This window comes from Phoenix dactylifera, chromosome 1 (genome assembly GCF_009389715.1).
Source record: "Phoenix dactylifera cultivar Barhee BC4 chromosome 1, palm_55x_up_171113_PBpolish2nd_filt_p, whole genome shotgun sequence".
NCBI lineage: Eukaryota > Viridiplantae > Streptophyta > Magnoliopsida > Arecales > Arecaceae > Phoenix > Phoenix dactylifera.
Genome location: NC_052392.1, coordinates 37,798,865 through 37,819,088, shown reverse-complemented (window position 1 = coordinate 37,819,088; position 20,224 = coordinate 37,798,865). Strand labels below are relative to the sequence as shown.

Genomic DNA, 20,224 nt, shown 5'->3' with positions numbered 1-20,224 from the left:
CCTAGTTCTCAACCGTCGGCCACATAGTGGAACCCCCAGGTATGTCATCGTACCCACCTGCTCACCCACCCCCAGGACCTCTAATATAGAGTGCTTTAGTGCCACTCTAGTCTTCGGGCTAAATATAACAACCGATTTGGTCAAATTGACCCGTTGACCCGACACAGCACAGTAATCCCGAAAAATCTGACCTATAACCCGGGCCGCCTGCCTAGACGACCGGGCTAAAAGCAAGCAAGCAATCATTAGCGAAGAGCAGATAAGAAATCGCTGAGGCCCCCGTTGCCGGTCTGTAAGCCTCCAACTTCTGACTGGCCACTGCTTGCCGCAGAGATCTAGACAATGCATTCGCACAAATAATGAACAATAGTAGAGAAAGGAGGCAACCCTGGCACAACCCCCCTGACGACGCAAAGAAATGGGATGGCGCACCATTCACTAAAATAGCAAAAAAAAGGAGCACTAATACAGCCCATAGCCCACCTGATCCATGTCTCATGAAACCCATACCCCCGCAAAGACTGCTGCACAAAGTTCCACCTCATCCTGTCATAGACCCTCTCCATGTCAAGCTTGATCCCCATCAAGCTTCTCATCATCGGAGCCCTACCAAGATCAAACATAAACTCCTGAGCAATGAGTACATTGTCAGATATACTCTGCTCCTCCAAGAAAGCCCCTGCTCTGGGCTAATAAGCCTAGGAAGAACATCCCTCAACCTGACAGCAAGAATCTTCGTCGTCACCTTGTACAGAGTCATACAAAGGCTAATCGGACGAAAATGACTCAGCTCTGTAGCGTCCTGCTGCTTCGAAATCAGGATGATGAAAGTCCTTTGCCACTCAGTCGCCATCACTGTCGTGCTGAAAAACTGCTGTATGGCCTCCGTCACATTCTCGTCCAGCTATTATCCAATATCTCTGAAAGAACATAGGTGGAAACCCATCCGGCCCTAGAGCCTTGTCCCCCCCAAGGGACCACACCGCCTCCCTAATCTCCCTCTCTGATACCTGCCTGATCAGTGCTGTAGTCTCCTCCTCTGTAACCCAACCACTGGCGACGGTATATCTGCTAGGCTCACACCTGTAGTCTGCTCTGTTTACCTGGCCCTAAAGAAACTCACCAAAATCCTCTGGATCACATCTGGATCCTCCAACTGTTGCCCATCCTCACCTCTGATAACTCTGATCCTGTTCTGATGCCTTTTAATCATTGTCGCCTGGTGAAAAAAATCTGGTATTTCTATCTCCCTCCATAATCCACTGTACCCTCGTCTTCTGTCTCCAGAATATCTCCTGTTGTCTGAGGAGGGCATCATGCAGTGCCAATAATGATCTGAGCTCCCCTACCTCCTCATCCAACAACCCCCCCTCGAGCCTCCTGAGCTTGTAAACTGGCGACAACCACCTCTGACTCCTCAATCCTCCTAAAAATATCACCCACCTCCTCTTGATTCCATCTCCTCAGCCTCCTCCTCGCCAACTCCAATTTGCAGGACACCCGATACATAGCATCACCCCTAACTGGAATGCTCCATGCCTCCCTCACCATCTTCCATGAACGTGGATAACAAAGCCACAACTTCTCGAATCTGAAAGGGGGGTGCACTGGGTCATATGCATTTGTCCTCACCAATAAAGCGCTGTGACCGGACGCAATCCTAGGCAAGTGACTCACACGGTGATTCGAAAAGCTTTGGACCCACCCAGCTGTCGCACCGGCTCTGTCGAGTCTCTCCTAAACTCTAGCCTGACCCTGCTGATTGTTGCACCATGGAAAACCTAGGGGTCCGAGAATCTCAAGTCAATCAGTCCATTTGTGGTCAAAAAGTTCTGAAATTCCTTGATCTTCCTCTCATAAGAGAAGATCTTACCCCTCATCTTCTACTGAGGATCAACAATATAATTGAAGTCACTAGCCATCAACAAAGGGTAGCCCTAACAAATCAATTGCGATGCCTCCTCCCACAGCGTCCGTCTCTCCCTGAAGTCAGCATTAGCATACACTGTTGCAAGAACCCAAGGAGCACTAGCGCCCTCCGAGATCACCATAATCACCTCTTGGTCACACACATGAAAAATGTGTGTCTACATGAACCCTGCTCCAAGTGACAATAATTCCACCCGACAGCCCACAAGACTCCACTGCATAGAATCCCCACGACCTAGGGATCTCTCTCCTAGCCTTTTGTAGGCCCCAACCCGACAACCGAGTCTCAAACAACACACAGATGTTTTGGATTGTGCTATTGCACAAACCTGCGAAAAGCCAGGGCAAAAGAAGGCTTTCCCCGCGCCACGGCAATTCCATAGGAAAACCTTCATTAATCACCCATGAAAGTATCACAACCCACTACCCCGGGGTTGCAATTAATGAAACACCACCTCATCCATAGCCCCTCCATAGGCCCCTCCACTATATATATACATACATGTGTGTGTATACACACACACATGTATATATATAGATGTATGTATATACATATACACACACACATGTATATATATATAGAGTATTAATTAAAGGATTGAAAGGGTGAATTAATGTGGGACTATAAAAATATATAAAATACTTTTAAGAGTTACAAAAAGTAAGGATATTTTTTGTCCTATAAAAAATGGATAGATTGATAACGTACTATAACAGAGAGTAGGTTATCAATCCTTAAAATTTCACATAGGAAAAATGACAGCCGGAACTTGTGCATGGCTGTCAACATTTCGGGGGAAATTGACAGGCCGTTCCTGGGTGGAATCGTTTTTCAAGAAATGACCTTGAGTTTTAGCGTGGTTCAACCTTGAATCAGAATCAGTATATCTTTTAAATATCACAGACTTTTATGTCATCTCAGCTCGTTGCTTGGTATCCTGGCTTCCCAGGGATCAAACCATCAAAAATCCGGTCAAGGGAGAGCTGATACCTTCTTGCTTCAGCCTCTTATCCCAACTTTGGGCCAAATAATATTTACTAAATTCTTGAAGCAAACCTCTCTTCTACAAAGTAACCTGTTTGAGTTTGGAAAGCTCCAGACTCTAAAATAGCACCAGCACGGATGGTGGCAGTCTGCGTTCCCAGAGACTGTTTCCTACCAAGATTAAACTGCAACCAGGCATTTTTTGTGTCCCATTCTCGAACATTCTCCTCCTTATATGTCCTGCTGCTTCCAATCATTGGCCTTTTAGTAACAAAAAGCAACCCTCTCATACTCTGAATATAAATCAAGAATAATTCATAATATTCACAAATTTTTTTAATTCGACCTGATTGGCTTGAACGAAAGAATCGCGAAATAAATATTTTAATAATTCGAAGAATATTGCTCCTAAAGAGCTTAAAGTCCATTCCGGTTTTCCGAAGAAAAAAAAAAAAAGGGAAGAGAAGAAGAAGAAGGTCCCTTCCTTTTCACTTCCTGATAGCCTCACCCTAATTAAAAACCTCTCATTTCCTTATTTCTTTCACGATTTCATGCGATTGAAGTCCCAAAAGAACCTCCTTTTTCCCTCCCCTTTCTTGATAGGCTATTATTTTGCCAGACTAAATTCTCCTTTCCAAAGGAAACCGGTCCATTTGCTGAGGCTACGTGGCTCGGACCGTACCATTTCTAAATTAACCCTTTCCATGCCTTGCCGTTTGGTGACGGACCAACGGAAAGTAGGCCTCAAAGGGGAATTTGATGAGAGAATACTAAAAAATGGAGCAGAAGATGATCGAAGTCCTTCAAAGGTTTGCCACTTTGATGGAATTGAAACAAACCCATCTCCAGATCTTAGTCCATGGACTAGGAGAAAGCAATCATCTTCTTCCCAAGCTAATGGATCTCTCGCTGGTCTTCCACTCTCTTGACTATGCCATTCAAATCTTTGGGAGCCTCTCAAAATCCAAATGTTGTGGTCTACAACACCATGATCAATGTTTCATTGAGAAAAGTACCCCAATGAGGCCTTTTCAACTTAACAATAGGATGAGGGCTTTGGAATTTTACCCAACAAACTTTCAACCTTCACCTTCCTGCTTAAAGCCTGTGAATTCTTTGAAGTCTTTGGGAGTGTTGCAAAGGGGTCCATTGGCCAGATAACAAGTGTTGCATTTGCACTTGATGTCTTTTTTGGTTCAAAAGTGCCCTTTTTGAGATGTCTACTCTAAATGTAGTAGACGGTGGACTTGGCCCGTCAAGTTTTCGATATATGCCTCAAAGAGATTGTTAGTTTTCCTTGGATCTATACATTGGAGCAATATATGAACACGTGGGGAGATGGCGCAGGCGATGGCTCTGTTTGAGTTGATGCCACAAAGGAATATTATATCTTGGAATACTGTTCTTACTGGTCTTTCTAGAGCTGGAGACATGGCCTCGGCACAATTAGTCTTTGATAGGATGACAACCAGGAATACCATTTCATGGAATGCCATGATTTCCGGTTACGTGATGAGCGGAGACATAGTACCTGCACGATCAATGTTCGATCAGATGGTGGACAAAGATGTTGTTTCATGGACAACCATGATCTCAGCTTACGCTAAAGCTGGCAACATAGAATCTGCGAGAACGCTCTTTGATCAGATGCCAGCTAAAAATGTGGTTTCATGGAATGCAATGATTGCAGGGTACAACCAGAACCATCAATTCAATGAGGCATTGCATATGTTTCAGTGGATGCTGCTAGATGGGAAGTTCCCACCAGATGAGGCTACTCTGACCAGTGTTGTCTCTGCCTGTGCTAACCTGGGCAGCCTTGAACATGGGAACTGGATCCATTCTTACATAAAGAGGAGCAATGTTCAACTTACAGTTGCATTCGGAAATGCACTAATGGACATGTTTGCAAAGTGTGGGGATGTGAAGAGTTCAGAGTTGGTATTCCATCAGATGGCAAGAAGGTGTGTAATTACATGGACAACAATGATCTCGGGTTTTGCTTTCAGTGGCCAATGCAGAGAAGCTTTGTCTCTTTTCAGTAAAATGTGTAGAGAGGGAATAGAACCAGATGATGTCATCTTTATTGCTGTTCTTTCTGCATGCACTCATGGAGGGCTTGTTGAAGAAGGTAAGGCTATCTTTGATAAAATGGTGAGGCAATATAGGATCAAGCCGAGAATGGAGCATTATGGATGCATGGTGGACCTCCTTGGCCGAGCAGGAAGATTGGATGAAGCAGTTAGGTTTATTGAGAGCATGCCCATGGAACCCAGTGTAGTTATATGGGCAACTTTACTCAGTTCTTGCATCACACATGGAGCTGGGGAGTTGCCAGGAATTTGTGAGGTCGAAAGGTTGTTGGACTTGGAGCCCATCAAATCACTGGGTATTCAGGTGCTAATATCAAATTCCAGTGCCTTTGAGGAATTGGGAGGGAGTTGATGAATGTCCGTGCCAGATGCGTCAGAGGAATTGGAAAAGTGCCTGGTTGTAGCTTCAAACAAGTGGGCGGAGAGGTCCATAGAACTTTTAGTTAAGGAGCTAAGGCATGAACAGAGGAAAGAGATCTTATGAGGCCTTGGATGGACTAACAAAATTGATGAAGACAAGTAGGCTATGTGCCCTATGCAACTCGAGTATGGCTTATTACCAGATAAGACACTGAGAAGGGCTTTCGCGAAGATTGGCTACTAGGGTATCATGACCAGCTAACGGAGTAGAAAAATGAACACATTGCAAGAAATGGAAATGGAATGGATTCAGTAATCAGGCCTGGGAAGCTTTATCTGGAGTCAGGGTTAACTGCAAGAGATCTCAAGGGCCAGAGAGCGAAGGGCTACTACTGTGGCAAATCTAACATGATGAGCAATTGGAATCATTACATCAGGTTTGCCACAGACAGTGCTGACAAGAAGGTTTTGCCTAACTAATATCACAGGGTGCTTGTGTACAGCCAAACCACCTGGTTTTCTTAATACAGTTCCAGAGGTGAGAAGACCTATCTTGAGATGGCATTTGGCAGCCTATAGAGCTGAATGGTTATAATTGTGGAGAAGCCAACAAAACACCGAAACTTGTTGCGGCACATTATTGCTAATGTAGTTTTAGCACAGTCAAATACCTATTCAAAACTGGTAGTGAGTTCAACAGAGCCTGCTTCTCGGTGATACTATGCTCAGTAAACTTGCTCATTCATTCCCTTTGTTATTTATCTTATGCAAAAGAATAGAGAACTTTCAGATAAGAATTCAAACTTCATAATAATGTTAGAGTATCTTTGAATGAACTCTTGGATATTGGATCTTTTGCAATTGTTTCCACTTATTACAGTAATATACTTTTCATCTTCACTGCAATGAAAGCCATATAAATCTACTAATGAACTTGGGACATATAAGCCTTACCATGAACTAAATAGTGAACAAGTAGAAGCTTTATTTCATTTCCACCATAGGATCCTAGATATCAGGATCAAATTTTCATGAAACCACCTCATCATTCTCCTAAAAGCAAAATTATTTGCAGGGAAACATCTATTAGGGAGTTGGCTTAAAAAAATCATGTGCTTCATTTGATCAAGGATCAATTATTATTATTATTATTTAAGAGCATCAAAAATTCTGCAGTCGCTAGGAGGGCATTTTTCAAGGATTAGTAGGTGAGAGTGCTTTCTACTGACAAGCTGCTTTAGCCTCGATTTATTTATCATGTTCTCATTTTCTTTTCTTTTCTTTTTTCCCTTACTGTCTATAACCACAGCTGTTTGTATATCAAGTTTATAAGTTATCCTACTTATCCTTTCGAAATTCTACTTTAAATTCTGTGGTGGCATATCTTATTTGATTGATAGTTGATTTGGAAGAAATTTTCTAGATGCAGCAAGCTACTCGGAATTATAGTACACTGGAGAGAAGAGAAAGAGGAAGAGGAAGAGCACAAGAGGACATCATGTGGTGCTCGGCATTCATTTATCAGGAACAAAAACATCCATATCAGTCGTGCTCATGTTCTTCAATCATAAATAGATTCTTCATTTGCATTACAGCTGCAGGCTCCAAATTCTCTTATTTGCCTTGAAAAGCCACGAAGTACAATTCTGTCCAGGCCAGTACAAATTCATTATGATGGCATACAAAACTTTTGGTCATCACCCTGGATCTTAAAATCCACATTAAAAAACTGATTATTCAGAGGAAGCCTCAAATATAATTTGTTTATTGATTAATTATGTTCGTTCTACTGATGTGGCAGGCTAAATAAAGCATCAGACAAACATTAGTGATAGTCCCTTATAGCATTCCGGCAAAAGAAATTTGATGAATTAGATCCAAATAGCTGGGAGTTGATTTAATGATTATGATTTCATTCAGAGTTAAATTCATATGGGAGGACAAACTCCTTTGGCTGTGTATTTAGTAGGTCTAGGAAGATAAACATCATATCCAAGTGCCGGAAGTCTGAAAATGATTGAAGTGCCGGTACAATTATAATCCATTTGGCATTTCGTTCTTCAAGAGGGTATTCTTACAATTAAATATCTAAACATTCATGGATCATGAATTGTTGAATTTGGAGATGTATTGTTTCCTCTACATGGGCAAGTTACAATATAATGATTCTTCTCTCTCTTCTGTAGGGATTGTAGTGAACTTTGCGATTCAAACACTATGGAAGTACCATTTTATTTTGCTCTCTCTCTCTAGAAAAAAAGAAGCAAATTACATCTAATAAGGACTTGTTTAGTTACTTTTCAATGCATCATGGACTAATATGCATTCGTGGCAGAGCTGGATTGGAGGGTGGTAGGGCGGCGAGGGCATTAAGATCTTGTCAAGGTTAGGTAACGAGATCATTTGCATATTATTCAAATACAGAAATTAATAGAAGCAAATGCTAAAGCCTTGCGCATTGAGATTTATGATTACATTAGATGAAAAATATTGATTGACAATCAATATTTAGTTGGGTTTAAGAAATCGGCAAAAGAATATCCTGATAATGATATATCTATAATCCTATAGTTGATAGTTGAAGTTATTCGAGCCATCAAAAGATAGTGCATCTACAAATCCAATGTTGCGGCTTTTTACCAAAATATTCTAATAAAGCAATTAATTAATTAGCCTACACAACTTTGAAGTGACATCAAGAGAGCAATGTAGTCTTTTTTTTTTGATTTTTAACAATTATCTTATACTCTTTAAAAAATCTCGAGGAAGGATGATAATTTATTTTGTGTTTTTCCGAACTAAAATATCATGGTCTTTTTATAAAAAACGAAAATATTTGTAATTAAAAAAAAAGTGGAAAGGGAGGTCTAGCAAACTCTCGTGGGCTCACCCAATACAAGTTCAAATGTTCTACAAACTCGGATAAAAAAATTGAATCTGGGAAAAAGATTTAATCAATGCAAAAAGAAAATATCATATATTCAGATAATAAATATCAGTAAACATATCATCATGTCATCAGCAATAGCAGTAACAAAAACCATTTTTAGTTCGCAACCATCTCATACTCTGAATATAAATCAAGAATAATTCATAATATTTGCAATTTTTTTTAATTCGACCTGATTGGTTTGAATGAAAGAATCGTGAATAGTTCATGAATATTTCAATTATTCGGAGAATATTGATCCTAAAAGAGCTTAATGTCGATTCCGGTTTACCCAAAAAAAAAAGAGGAGCTTATAGTCCATTTTGAACGGCTAGGATGAACTATAGCAAACAAAACTGGCGCCCGCAAGGGGCAGAGCAACGTAACCCAAAAAAAAGGCAGAACGAAACCCTCCAAAACCTAAAGCAAAACCCGCCCTTCTTCTCTCTTCCTTCACTCTCCTCCAATCCCCGCCGGCTTCGCCTCTCTCTCGATCTATCGTTCTCTCTTTGGATCTCTAATGGCGGACGGAGTGGAAGAAGCGACTGAGAGCGTGGCCGACTTTTCCTTGGACTCCTCCAAGGCCGAAGCCCCAAGCAAGAAGTATCTCCCTCCTCGCCGTCTCCTTCTCTATAGAGCTGTTCTTTCATCCACTGCGGTCTCTCGCCCCCTATTTCTATCTCTTTCTCTGTCTCTTGCAGCGCTCTCAAGAAGGAGTTGAAGAAGAAGCAGAAGGAAGAGGAGAAGCGGCTCAAAGAGGAAGAGAAGAAGAAGAAGGTCCCTCCTTTTCGCTTCCTGATAGCCTCACACTAATTAAAAACCTCTCATTTCCTTATTTCTTTCATGATTTCATGCGATTGAAGTCCCAAAAGAACCTCCTTTTTCCCTCCCCCTTCTTGATAGGCTATTATTATGTAGTTCTACCAATTTGTTTCTTGCTTTTCTTTAGGCCGCAGCGATGACGAATTCGCAGTCTCAAAAGCCATCTTCTGCGGAGGATGAAGATATGGACCCTACGGTTTGTTTGCTTCGCTTCCTTTATTTCTCTGCGAGAATCTGGTACTTGTTTGTTTCTGTGGTCTGACCCAATGCGGATTAAATTGTTCTCTATTTGATTTGAGCAATACTATGGAGTAGGCTGAAGGTCCTTGCTTCCCTGAAGGCAGTTGGAGTGAATACGTACCCTTCATAAATTTCTGTGTCGTGTCCATGGTTTGAGTATGTTGAGAAGTATGGAAGTTTGAGTGTGGGAGCACCTTAAGGATGTTGAAATCAGTTTTAGCAGTCTTTGTTGTGCGGATATTGCTTAGAAACTTGTTTTGCTATGCGCATTCCATCTGTTGTAATATGATTATAGGGCATTATTAGTGAAAATGGTTTGCCTGATGTTAGGGAGAATTATGCACAAGCGAGCTTCTTCATCGAAGCTCTATTTTATGACTTATATGGTGGTGGTGTTAAAGTTTCAATTCATGACTGACGCAGTATCAATGACCAAGAATGAGTTCATCGTTATTTATTTAGTCATTTATTCTTTATTTACTTCCTTACTTATTTACTTTGTGGTGTGTGCACATGTGTTTGTGTGTACATTTGTATTTGTGATCTTGTGAACCTAACTACTAGAGTGTCATTGGAGCAGACTTTATGGTTTTAATTTATTTTATTTATATGTTATGTGTGTTGTATCTATCTAGATCTATCTATATTTATATTTACATATTATATATATTTATATGAATGGTAGAGGAGTTGGGCCAGAAAAGAGTTATTAATCGAGTCACAATTTTTCCTTGGCTACATAGAAAAACCATCACGAGTTTAAAGGCAACTGACCTTTATCAGATATATGTGGTTCCAATAAGAGTTTGGATTAGTTCAACATGGTCATATTAAGTGGTTGTATAAGGAGTTGACATGCAACTTGTTGTTATGTTTGGTCATTAGCCAACTAATTTAGGCCTTTTCTCATTTAGGGAATAACACTGTTTATTGGTCCATGTTAGTTGCCAAGAATTTTAATGGTATAAACCATAAAGGAAACTATGATTTGAATTGCATGCACGCTGTGCAGTTACTTTTGCTTTATAACTCACTTGTTTTGTTGTAAAACTTCAATTGTTGATTTTCTTGTGTATATTTAATTAGTACTTCACTACGACTGCAAGCTATACTTTTTTATGTGATTATGCTGTGTTTTTTCTTGCAAATGTAACTTAAACCATATGTTATAAAACACAATTACTGTAAGTGACCATTTGGGGGGAGACATTATCTGACGTTTCCTTTTGTTTTTCATAGGGATGTTAATTAATCTTTTTTTTATGTTAATTAGGGACTCAGACATGGATGGAGGTTGAATTTGCTAGATACCATGCTGGTGTGAAACGTGGCGATATTGTTGGTGTCTGTGGATATCCAGGTTTGTGAGCTTGCAGTCTACATTCTCACAGTCACGTCTCCCATACATCATTAGTATTTTAGTATGCAGTAACATATTGATTGAATACTCATTAGATTGTTCTGGCTTCATGGTGTAGTGCGTTACCAATTTTTTTCTTGGGACTGTCCATTTTCAACTTAAAGATTTGCTGATAATGAAATTCATAATACAATTGTAGTTTTAGCCTCATAATTCTGTTTTAAGAAATATCATATTACTTTACATGCTGTACAAGAAAATAGTTCTTAAAGGGATTCCGCTTACATGGGTTTGATGGTCTTGTTAAGCCAATGGGCTCTATTTTATTGTAAAATGGTCCAGTTTAAATAAAGAAATTTCTAATTCCTGGGAATCGAGCTAGGAATATATATGAAGATGAAACAGCGCTTAGGCAGCTTAGTTTGCACAGCTTAGACTGTCCTTTTTGCTGTTGGAATTTGTCTTATGAAGCTTATGGACAATGTTGGTGGCATGTACATGCTTTGTCCAACAGCTTTGGATTGTTTCCTACCCTTTGCAATATGTTATTGTTTTCTGTTTGTGGTTATCAGTGGTTCAATTTCCCTTGCCCTATACTGGCATGGTTTGAAAATTATTGAGAGGGATTTCTTGCAGAAAAGCAAAGAAGGGACAAGGGCACCATCACATTGTGGATCTCCAATCAGGAATTTGCCATGCGAATTTTTTGAATCTCCACATGATGTGTTTATTGTTTCTTGCTGCAGTCAGAAATCTATTAAGTGATGAACCACATCTTTGTCTTCTTTCGATGAAGATGGATGCCAATAGATTATTGACAAATTATAGTTATGAAAAAAAACTAGGAATTTTAATAGCTTAAGTCATTCTAATCGCATATTGACATTTAATCAGTTGAGCTAGGTTCTATCTGTCATTATTTGGTCCATTGATTACAATGTTTTAGTTGATATACTTGTGGATAACCATGAAGTACAATTACGCAAAAATCATGTTATGTGTAGAATTAGTTTTACCATTTTTACACATCTTACTAACTTTCATAAGGGAGAGAAATGTAATCCGTACAACATTTAAGCAGTTGGCTAAGCTATATCACTCAATATTAGTGGTAAGTAGTTCAGTCTTGACTTATACCATAGTCAAGATGCTGTGCCAACAACTACCAGTTATATAAGAATATCCTTACCTTCACAAGTGATATGTGTGGCACATAATATGGGCGAGAAGGATTTGCAATTTGCTAGTAATACATCAAGTAAAAATGTAGTTACTGCAGCCACCATGAGTGATGGAACAATAGACAAGTTGACTCTAGCATGAACACAGTAAGCAATCAGCGCATGAATTATTCTTCTTTGTGGTTGAAGAGTTATGCTATCTTCTCCCAAAAAATAAGTTTTGTTAGCACATGATTCAGTGTCATCTTTCTTATGCTACAGGGAAGAGTAAAAGAGGAGAGCTTAGTATCTTTCCAAAGAAGTTTATTGTCCTCTCCCCGTGCCTTCACATGATGCCAAGACAGAAAGCTGCCCCAGGTGCTGATAATGCTGCGACGAAGGTGAAAAATATGTGAATATAAAAAACCTTCAGTCTAACATATTTTGTTATTTTAATCAACTTGGTCTCATGTGGATTTTCCTATCGTTTGTGCAAATGGATTCAACTTGGTATGCAGAACAATGAAGGAAAAACAGCATCAGATGTATGGGTTCCAGGAATGACAAGGAATCCCGAAACATATGTTCTGAAAGATCAGGTATCTGACTCTTCCAGTCTTCCTTGTCTGCATGAAGGGTCTCCTGAAATAATGTATTCAAATATAGCACAGATATAATATACATTGTTTATCATGACTGCCTTTGGCTTGGTAAATAGGGATCATGAACTTAATGGTGTCAAACCCATTCCATAATTGTACTCTCATTTCTGCCCTTTTCCCATTTTTATTGCTTCACTGGACAGTGAGGAACACAAAGCCTGTCACTGTCCAGAGAATTTTGTTCTTCCTCTTGCTTCTTTTCATGTCTTTGGTTTCTTAGATTACAAACCTGCAACAACATAAGGGGCTGCAATTAAAAACTTACAGCTAGATGACTATTTATTGTTAGAAGAGGTGTCATACCGCTTTTTCATTTGAAGTACTTATTCTGGAAAAAGTTCAATATGAAATTTCTACAATACCTTTACCATGTAATTTTAACTATATTCTCGCAATTTGTACCATTCAGGGGCTGTTAATAGGATCTAGACATTAAGCATTCTTTAGTTGGCAGGGGCTGTGGTGCATTTCCATATGTCAGTTTTTTGTTGGCAGGATATGCAGAACATCTGGTGATCTCTGACTCATGTACTCTTAATCAATTGAGATAGAACTTCTAATTTAATCCTGGCTTGCACTTTGTTTTGTGTGTTTGCTTTACTGCCTTGCGTGCATGTGTTTAATTTATGTTTCTTTGGCTGACATCGGGTGGGGGGGGGGATGGGACTCTGATTCTTTTTTGAGGGTTTGCATATCCGGTTTATGCCTAACTAAATATGTGAAAGTACTATATGAAGAAAAGATAGCCAAGTTGTTCATGACACTAGTATTCCACTGATTCTTTTCACTGTGAATTACTGATTTGTTTGACTTTGCTGATTTTTGGGCATCAATATGTGTCCTTTATTGTTCAGATTAAGTCAAGTCTTAGCATTCAAATTGTTGGTCACAATAAAAGTGTTATTGTTACTAAAAATAGATGAAGACATTCTAAAGAGGAGAGAAAAGGTTGGACAAGGTGGTGCAACGATTCTAGGGTGTAATGTGGATATTATTAAATTCATAGTGAATAGTGTAATCTTAATAACTTTATCTTATAAGATGCAGTAAAAACTTGTGTATGTTGAAATTTTTAACCGCTTGCGATCCTATGGTTGAGGTTGTAAACTTGTAAAGTGTAAATGATATTTTGTTAACAAAAAATAGATCAAAGAAATTTAAAGCACTAGGGTTGGTTAGATCTGGTGGTAATGCACTTCTTGGATGCAATGTCTATTTCACAATATGAGAATTTTACTTTTTTGATTTTAATAAAAATGAAACTAAAGGATTGAGGAAAAATTTTAAATTTTCCGATGAGATTCGATTAGTGGATTTGGAGGGTTGGACAATGAAGATTGTTTTCACTTGCATTAGATGGGAGAGAAAGAGAATATGAAGGTTGTATATTGGATAAGGTGGAATCACAAGAAAGATACCGTGAAGGAAAAAATTAGAGAGGTTGAAATGCAAGAAAGCATTGGAGTTGCAGCAATAGAAATATTATTAGAAGGCGAACTTGTAGATGTGTGTTGGAGTTCGAAAAATGTAAAAACTAGATAAACTGGATAAACTGGATTCTGACTGAAGTAAGAACTGGAGGAGACTTGCATGAAATTTAAGGACATTTGATAGCTTATGATGACCAAGGATATGGCCCAACAATGGAGTAAATGGCAAAGTTTTGTTAATTTTACCAAATTGACTTGAATCATTTCAACAGACTTGTCTGATATGGTTATTCTTACACATGATTGTTGTGAAAACCCAGATAGACTTGCAGTGCTTGCAAAACTTGTCCTGAGATAGTTCTTCCCCACCCCACCCCCCTCAAAATGCTTAGCAAACTGGGGGACTGAGCAGTATGAAATTGTTCAAGAGAGATATACTGTACATCATAAATAGTCTTATGAAGATAATTTGCCGCTAGTTGCTTGGAGGTAGACTGTGGAAAGTCCGATCACATAATGGAGATTATGCTAAGATGCCTTTTTTGCTTGGGGCGAGAATTCTTTATTATATTTTTGAATCCCAGTCATGGTGTTCCAGATCGTCTTCCAAAAAGAGCTGGAAGGGGCAATTAGCATGGGGGAAGATTTTTATTGATGGTTTTTATTTAAAATTTGTATCGACACGGCCGGGTGCACCTTTTCTTATCATCATCATGACTAAAGCAATCTGCAAGTATATTGGAGTTCTTTAACTCTCCAAGCAAATGAATTATGTGTAATAACCTCATCAATTGTGCTCTGTTCATATGCTCTCCAAACTCTATTTCAATAATTTCTTAGTGATCCTAATATAATATCTGAGAAAATGTTTGTCTAGCTAGATTCCATAAGTGATTCTTTTTTAAGTTTCTTTGCATTTTTTATAGTTAAAGTTTTACGCCATTTTGGTTATGAAATATTATATGATTGTATGTGCCAATTAATAGTTTAGTCTCATAACTTTCACTAATATTTGGTTGTGATATATGCAATTTTTTATTGTTTTTAATTCAAGGAGAATGTTTATCATGTTTAACATAAATTCAGTTGCATAATTATTGATTGAATTTGGTCGATTTCATTGAATATCCACCTCTTTGATGCAGGAAACTCGATATCGTCAAAGATATCTGGATCTGATGTTGAATCATGAGGTTAGGCAAATATTTAAGACCCGGGCAAAGATTATTTCTTACATCCGACATTTCCTTGACAACCTTGGTTTTTTGGAGGTTTGGTTCTGGTCCCATATTTTATTTCTTGATATTGTCTTTACCTTTTACTTATGTTAACTTTAAAAACATTGCTCTGTATTGTCAGGTGGAAACACCAATTGATGAACATGATTGCTGGTGGAGCAGCTGCAAAGGCCCCTTTGTTACTCATCACAATGAATTGAACATGAAGTTGTACATGCGTATTGCTCCTGAGCTGTACCTCAACGAGTTAGTTGTTGGTGGGCTGGACCGTGTTTATGAAATTGGAAAACAGTTTAGGAATGAGGGGATTGATTTAACTCATAATCCTCTGAATTCACTATTGTGAGTTTTATATGGCTTTGCAGACTACAATGATTTGATGGCACTCACGAACAAATGTTATCTGGTAGCACCAATATATCTTTTTGAAGGAAAAAAAGAGGGGGTCGGGGTGGGGTGGGGGGTATCGGAGTTATATTTACTCAGTTCCAAATGTTGTGGATGCGCCTCCCAAGACTTGAAGCAGGAAGCTTCTCCAGATGTAGGGGGTTTGTATCCATGGGGGCATTGTGTAATTAACAAGAGTGTCCCTGAAAACTGTAAAATGTCATATTTGCTGAGAAGTAGGTTAATTTCTGTGGCATTATGGTTATGGTTTACTTATTCAGAAAAATTCCTATCAGGAATGATCAAAGAGCTAACAGCGGTTATAAAAATAAAGTATCATGCAAATGGAGTGGACAAGGATCCTATAGAGATTGATTTACTCCCCCCTTCAGGTACTCCCTTATACACAATATAATTATTTGAGGTTAAAGCATCACTTTATACAAGTTTAATCTGAATACAAGTGATTAATGTCATTTTAATCAACGACTCGACATGATTGAAAGGATTGGAAGCTATGGCCAACCTCAGTATACCAAAAGATCTTTCAAGTGAAGCAACAAACAAATATTTGTTGCTTGCATGTGAAAAATTTGATGTCAAATGCCCCCCCTCCTCAGACTACCACAGGCTGCTGGACAAGGTTGATACTTTATCCTTTGTCATCTCTTTATCTCAATCATTGTTAGGTCACTATAGCAATAGGAAATTGAGTGGAATAGGCAGCTGTAGAAGAAAGGGATTACTTGAGCTGTTGAAAGTATTTGCATTGTAAACATGCCCACTATTATACTTCTGATTGACAAACTTGAGATTTTAAGATAGAACAATGGCAAGAACAGCAGGAAAAAATGAAAAACTGAAGATGCCGCAATGTTAACAAAAATAGCAAGAACCCATGTCTACATGGTTCATATATTTAAATTTTGCATTCTTCCTATGAATAAAAGAAAATTCCATTTCTAAAGGGAGATAATTTGCTCATAATCATCGAATTTTGATAAATAATTTTTCTTCTTATATTTCTCCCAATAATTATTCCCAAAAAGAGTAAAATTTCTTCTTCTTATTTGATTGACAGCTTGTAGGCATTTCTTGGAGGAGACATGTGTAAATCCAACTTTTATTATTAACCATCCAGAGATAATTGAGTCCATTAGCTAAGTGGCATAGGTCAAGACCTGGCCTGACTGAGGCGGTTTGAATTGTTCGTGTTAACAAACATGAGGTTTGTGATATCAAACCAGATTTGCTGGTTACAAACTCATGGTTCATTTATGTTCATCTAATACTATCCAATATATACCATTCAGGTATGTAATGCATACCCAACCAAGAATTGAATGATCCTGTTGTACAGCGTGAACGATTTGCTGAACAGCTGAAGGTACTGTTTCTAAATTCAGTTATATATTTTGAAAAAAATAATGTTTGATATCATTGCTACGGTAGTTTTCTTAATTGATTTCACCTTCCAGATTCTTTCTGTTGGTCCATGAAATTGTCGATTATCTGTGGTTCTGACCTGGTGAGAATTGTTGCAGGATCGACAATCAGGTGATGATGAGGCAATGGCTTTAGATGAAACAATTTTTGCACCTGCCCTGAATACGGGCTGCCCCCCGACTGGTGGTTGGGGATTGGGTATAGATCGGCTAACAATGTTGTTTACAGATTCCCAAAATATAAAGGTTTGCTGTTTTCATATTTCTGAGTTTAGTTTCTTCATGTACTGATTTTTTTTTTTTATGAGTTTTACTAATAGTTAAATAACATGATGAATACTGAATTTTGCGAGTGCAGGAAGTTCTTCTCTTTCCTGCCATGAAGCCTCAAGACGAGCCTTCTACTAAAGGTAATTAAGCAACATGTTTGATCAAATCTGTGACCCTTCTCTTGTGAACATGAAAATGGAGATCACATGCTTAAAGATTAAACCAAACAGTTGCGCTGGCATAATAGTTACCCTAGTTACTTTTCATGCCCCAAAGTGTTGGTTTGGGATGATGACTAGGATCTGATCCTAGAGAATAAAGATTGTGGAATATGATATCTTTTTGTTATTTTTTTAGAGTGAGGCACTCTGGTGGTATTCCTCAAAAAAAAAAGGGGCACTTTGGTCAGAGGTTATTAGATTTTCTGTTGGATCTGGAGCAACCATCATTACAAAAAATGGAGTTCATGTTCCATTTCAAATACAATTTTCAATTAAGCTTATGGGTTTGAATGAACATCATTCAGATGATTGATGAGTGGGACAGAAACTTATGGAAAGACAGGTCTTGGAGGGAGGAAAAATTGTTCAATCAAATGAGCAGCAGGATTCTTGGATGAAAATTGTTAGGAGTGGATCAGCAAGAGTAAGACAAACTTTTGTCCAGCTGAACAGGATGAGAAATTGCAAAAGTCATTGTTGTGCTAGAATAAGTGATTGAAAAACATTTTCAAGCAACTTGATTGGAAAGAAGTGGAGACTGAGAACATATATATCTCGTGGTAGTTTGTCAAGAGAGTAAGTATTCTTGAAAGGAAGAAGGCTGTCAAATTATAACCTTGTTTGAAGATTCTGCACACATACACGGCAGAATCCTTTTGGAGTAAGTAGTGGGGTGGGGGTGGTGCTGTTTCTTTGCCTTCTGACACCTATGGTGAATACTTTTTGGTGATTGTATTGTCAAAGGTCTTTGGAGGGTGTAGATCCTGTCTATGATATGCTATCTCTTACCTTACATGTCAAGTAAAGGTGGCACTTATGGATTCAGTTTTGTAACTTTCTCTAGAGTATTTCACAAAAATTTCTCCTATAGTTGGCAGCCTTTATAGGTCGAAACCTGAGTGTTCATTTGGCAACGACTTTCACATCATCTACGGTGGCGCTGGTTTGCTTTGATCGTATGTGGATGCTTGTTAATGGGGACATGGTCTTCTTTTCTTTCTTTCTTCTTTTTTGTTATTTTTTTTTTGTGGAGGGGGGGCGTTGTGCTGTGGAATGATGCCACAACAATGTTATTTTCAGGATAAAATTGTTTTGCATTTGGAGAGGTTTTGTGTCTGTGTACTGTGTATGTGGATTTTTTTGGGGGGGGGGATGAGGATTGATGCCTTCATTCAACAATGTTATTGTCAGGGTGAAATTGTTATGCATTTGGAGAGGTTGGTAATAGTAAGAATTAGATCTCTATAGAAGGTTGTCAACAGCAAAAGGGAATGATTGATGTGACCTGCAGAGTTTGTGGGGAGAGAAAATGATGAAATTGCAGCAAACATCTCAGGTGGGATAGTGCCTGTTGAGTAGGAGAGAAGGTTGTCTTTTTATGGGCTGTGTCATTGCACGAGGGGGTGGAGATCTAAGGGGTTGAGGAAGAGGTGTCTTTTATTGTAAGTGGAACTATGTCATTGGGTCCATGTTCTAAGGAGGCGGAGTAGGGCAGGGCGGTGATTGAAGTATTGTGCATAACTTCTAGATGCCCCTGAGAGAAGGCTCAAAAGAGGAGGTTGGTGTTGCAATTTGAGGGCTGTATGGCAATGCAAATTGTGGGTTAAAAGTGAAGGGAACAATGACAGCCAACTGCTGTGAGTGGATTTGTTGCCTAACTTTCTTTGCAAAGGATCGATATTGGTTGGTACCTTTTCTGTAGTGAGATGGCCTAACCATGCAAGCACTTATGTCTCCTAGAGGTACATGTTGCCCGGTACTTTTTGGCTGACTTTGTTACATTATGGCTGCATTATGGCAGAATGTCTCGTGTTCTAAGCTGTAATATTTTTCAAAGCAGTCAACCATTCCTGATTGATGCCTTTGATATACTTTTGGATGCAGCTTAATTGGATCTCTTAAAAAATCATGCCTTGGTGCTGAAGTTGTGCCTCAATACTTATTTTTTAAAGAGGAATATATGCCTGCTGGGGTAGGTAATATTGTAATCTCCAGTGTCCATCTTTTGTGTTTCATTCAAATTTTCAGAGTATAGAAACTATTGTTATGCTTCTTGCACACCGATATCAAATATTTGTGCTTGATATTTGTTAGCCTTACTGCTATTCGAACATATTAATGGCGAGCTTCATTTAAACCGATGTTGAATATGTTTCTTTATACAAGTGTGCTAGTTGAATTTTGAATTGCCTTGTCTATGTGAGATGCAGGATAATTCACGAGGTGAAGAACCTTTTAAGCCAACAAAAGAATTGCTATGTATTCATTGCCTTGTAACCACATGGAAATGATGTTGGTGGTTTAACAAGGGAAGTATGCTTGTATTCTGAGACTCGAGTGGACATGGAATATAAATGAAGCAATGCTAACTATTACCAATGCAGGCAAATAACCTTAGAGTAGTCGGCAGTTCGCCCCCCTATGTTCTTCCTACAGGGGACCTGCCACCCCTTAAGTGCAGTTAACCAGGTATAAATCCTCTGTTTTCGGGGTCTTGCCTGCAGCTTTGTTAGTTTATAATTTTTTAGGTTTGCGTTTTCTTCTGTGGATAAGAGTGATGTTGCTACCAGGGGGGAATTTGAGAATTTGTTATTCACCTTCCAGCTATAAGTGATCGAGATCAGGTGTTAGCCTGATGAATAATGCTTAAGGTTTATTATATCAACTATCTTATCTGAGATTATTTTAAAATT

At 38.8% G+C, this 20,224-nt stretch overlaps 2 pseudogenes; both read left to right on the top strand.

Annotated features, from left to right (window-relative positions):
• The first annotated feature begins 3,261 nt into the window (after window positions 1-3,261).
• Window positions 3,262-6,959, top strand: LOC103700915 (annotated as a pseudogene).
• Window positions 6,960-8,643: 1,684 nt separating this feature from the next.
• LOC103700835 lies at window positions 8,644-19,717 on the top strand (annotated as a pseudogene).
• Window positions 19,718-20,224: the final 507 nt, after the last annotated feature.